Consider the following 4,534-nt stretch of genomic DNA (forward strand, 5'->3'; position numbering starts at 1 on the left):
TTGTAGTTTTGTAACTTTCTTTACTGGTGATACAACTTAAGCTAAACTTAAGATATCTCACAGATGGCGCTACGACAAAAAAGTCGTTAAAAACCATTGACTTACAATTATATGGACGTCGGGTCCGCGCTAAAAAGTGTCCAAACTTATAGGGCGTTAAAATCGTATACAGAGCTGCATTCACGCTTTAGTCTTCGTTTGTTCGACTGACAGCGAAGCAAGCAAAATTAGACAGTACTGCGATGACATTACAATTTAAATTCAACGTTTTAGCTTTTTCATATTCCTTTACATGTCACTACGTTCAAATAGGTTGACTTGGGACATTTTTTTCGTGGTTTTTGTATTAGACCCGTCGTCCATTTATTTGTAAGTCAATGTTAAAAACTAATAACGAAGCTCTGCAACAAACACGTGGAAAAATAGTGCGGTCCGTTGGTTCGTTCCGTGGCATAACGTCTGAAACGGTTTGCTGGAACGCGTTGATTAGAATCCAACCGGATCGAAGTGATTTTTTCTAAGTGTTAGTTTTGTTTAATCATTATAACAAACTAGTGGAGTAATTTCACTGAGAAACTTCATGGAGAAACACCCTAACATTCAATAAAACTTATAACTTTGGTTGGTTCCGCGTAGCAGTGAAATTGTTGAATCAATTACTTTGGAAGAAATATATAGTAAAATTTAAGATATACACTGATTTAGTATACGGTGTGGATACACGATTCCTAAAAATGTTTGTAGCGTTTTCAGCCGACAGGCACCAATAAATAGTCGACTTACACAATATGCTAATAAACTACAGGGTCATACGTCTATGGCACTATTTGATAAATACAGCGCAATTAGCGGAAGCCGGTAGGTACAACGGCAAGCAAGCGGCGATGCGGGATTCACTTCGAAGATCTTATGAGCGACTGGCTGCCGATGTGCAGGAATGCGGTGTGTCCGGCCGGCTTAGGGCGCGTTCCCACTATGTCATCACGTTTTATTATCGTTGGACGACTGTCGTGTCTAGCCTGTTCCCATATCACGACTATCTGTCGTGTCGTGTGTCGTTTTTATCGTGGAACGACTGTCGTGACTAGCTGTTCTCACTAGATCGTGACGACAATTTATCGTTTCACGACAGCCTCCTTGCCCATCTCTGGCTACGACCCAACGCTACTGCAAATCGAGCAGAGGGCGCGGGGTACGAGAGGGGAGGGCAGGGAGCAGAATATGTGCGGACAGCGATAAATAAAACGTGGCGACAATCTGTCGTCACGTTTTTATCGTGACGTTTTTTTATCGTCTGACTACTGTCGTTCTAGCTGTTCCCACTGTGACGACAGTTTGTCGTTGTGACGATAAAAAATCGTGAACGACAGTTAATCGTGTTGTGCTATATGTGAACAACTTCATTTAAATATACAAGCCATGACACTGTAAACTGCACGACAATCTGTCGTCACGACATAGTGGGAACGCGCCCTTACGCGAAACAATAGCGTGGGTTAATATAAATCGAGAGGTAAGTTGAAATTTGCATTAATATTTTTAGACAATTTAGTTTTAATTTTAATTATAGTTACTTAGATTTTATTCTTATTTATTTTATTTGTTGGATATAAATAAAATATTTATATGTATGAGTATATAGTATAAGTTGACAGAGACACGTTCGACAGAGACACCATCGACTTCAACGGCGAATAGGAATACATTGCCGTTGCCAACAGTCGCTAAGGTCTGTAATAGATACGGTTTATCGACACGATCTGCTGCTGCTGTTGCTTCTGCGGTTTTGGGTGACGTCGGCTTCGTTTCTACGGAAGATTTAACTCTGGTCATTGATAAAAACAAGATCCACAGAGCAGTATCTAAAGCCCAAACAGAAGCTTCAAAAGATATTAGAGGTATTGTTATAAAAAGTACTTACTTTGATGGACGAAAGGACAAGACTCTGATAAATGAGAAAATAGGGGATCGTTACCATCGCAAAGACAACCTGGATCTATTTATTTGGGACACACAACGCTTCTTGCTAAAGATTATATCGAAATTATTGTCTGGCATGAGTGTCAGGTTACATCACCACCGGTTCTTCGACATATTTGTAATAAAGACCTTCGAATCCTGACAAAAGACAAAAGTTTGGAAATTGTGGACTTTCCTTGTCACACACAATCTGCCGAAAGATATGTTAAACTGGTAACAGAGGCCTCACAAAATGTATATGTCGCTTCAAGAAATCTTCAGAGAACCTGGTTGCAATCTCGAGCAGAAATGCCAAATTTCGGACATAAAAATGTGTTTCAATTTTAAATTTTCGCCTTTGATCATAAGGTCTATTTTGCTCTCTTGTGCTTTATTTCATTTATTTCAATAATAAAATAGCTTTTAAACTAGATTTTTTAAATTAATTTATGCATACGGTTTAGGTCTGTGAAAACGTAAAATCTACAAAACTTCAAAGCGCGACAGAGTCCTCAAGATGACACGCAATTCTATTTTTTTCCATTTTCGTAATCTGTGTGGGATCTTGCGATTGTGTAGCTCGAAAAAACAATTTTCTCATACTTGGACGGGACAACCTACTGGAGAGTGTTCACATTACAACGAGGCTCGGACGAGCTCGGAAGCAACTCGGGCGTCACTCGTCCGTGCCACGGATGCAGCACGTTGTAATGGATCACTTCATATAAAATGTACGCAGCATTTCCAATCCGGCACGGTCTATTGTAAATAGTCCTTTATACGTCCCACTGCTGGACATGATTCTCCTTTCAGGCGAGAGTTTGGACTATAGTCCGCCACTCTGTCCTGTGTGTGTGGAGTGTTAATAACGCACACACTCAACATAGCCCCGCACTAGGGAAACCCTGTGTCGCGGGTGCCATGAACACACACATAGACAACCACAAATTACACCCAAACTCACGAGAGAAATAAATGTAGGCTATACACATATTTCTCCCGGCCTGGGTATCGAACCCAGGACCTCTGCATGGCAGTCCGGCATGGTAACCGTTCGGCCACAGAGGCAGTTAAAAAGTGTTGTGAACATTCTTCGACGTGCAGGTTTCAGATGTTTTCCTTCACCAGTAAATTTTGCACATAAATTCTGAGAAAAATGCATTTTTATACATTTACGTACCACATAATTTTTTTACACTCATTTATAATGCTTCATAGGCAACAAAAAATCCAATTCCTTTAAAAATCTAATAGATGTACTATTTTATCTTATTCCCTGTGAGATATCAATTTTAAGCCAAGCCATTAATACTTGCCAGGTGTGGGCAGTAAACCTGAGACGGACATATTCGATAGAGATGTACGGACGTAGGGGGAACTTAAACCCGGAAAAGGTGTATTTATATTCACTTTCCGCGGGATTTGCAGGAAGATTGGTACCATAGTATAATAACACGTATGATAATTCCACACAAACGTAGCAACGGGGTTTGTGTATTTGGACGTATACATGAAAGCCACGCTGCTACGTTTCTATTGAGTTATCATGCTTGTTATGCTATGTTAGAACAAAACGTATGCTTGCAAAGCCAAGTCTGCAGAGTTTTAATGTAGTGTTACAAAGCGATAGTGTTTTTGTCAACATTTTAACCTTGAAATTGAAGATCATTCCAGCTACTTGGAATGGACCTGTCGTCCAATTTGAACTTCGGCAGATACATTGAATCCATGGCCAAAAATACAGCAAGCAAGCTTGGCTTCCTTACCAGGGTGAGGCGTTACTTTACACCGGGACAGTTGCTCCAGCTGTACCAAGCACAATTCCGAACGTGCATGGACTGCTGCTGCCACCTTTGGGATGGCTCTACTACATACCAACTGACCACCTTGGATTCAATCAACAACCGTGCCAAGAGGCTTATAGGTGACTATAGGTGAAGGCGAAGCTGCAGAGCCTTGAACACCGCCGTAAAATTGCCAGCTTATCGGTATTTTACAGGATATATCACGGAGAGTGTGCGATGGAATTACAGGGTTTAATTCCGCCTTCCCCTTTCCATCATCGGGGGACCAGATTTAGGATTGCGTATCACACCTATAGTGTGGATATTCCAAAGATTCACACGACGCGTTACGCTTCCACATTCATATGGCGAACGGCTATGGAGTGGAATTCCCTGCCTGCAGACTTATTCCCTGAACGTTATAACTTGAACCTTTTTAAGCCGAGAGTGAATAGGTATTATTTAGGTGTGTATGCTCCATCGTCGACCTTATCGTCACTTTCCATCAGGTGAGATGGAGATTAAATGCGCACTTACATTTCATAAAAAAAAATCATGTCCGGGCCCAATATTGCGGGACAAACTAAAGCTGAGAGACTCCGCTGGCTCGGACAGGATCGTGCCGTGATCGTACTTGAGTGGACGCCTATCGAACCGGAGCGACGAAAGTCCAGAAAGACCTGAAGAACCTCAGTGCTAATGACTAGAAGTGCATCCTCAGAGTCGGGAGGCGTGGCAGAATCGGATGTTGCAATTAAATAGCAGTAAAAATCCTTGAATCACGAGGAGTT

Source organism: Hyposmocoma kahamanoa, unplaced genomic scaffold, assembly GCF_003589595.1.
Source record: "Hyposmocoma kahamanoa isolate Upper Pololo Valley unplaced genomic scaffold, ASM358959v1 215, whole genome shotgun sequence".
Lineage (NCBI taxonomy): Eukaryota > Metazoa > Arthropoda > Insecta > Lepidoptera > Cosmopterigidae > Hyposmocoma > Hyposmocoma kahamanoa.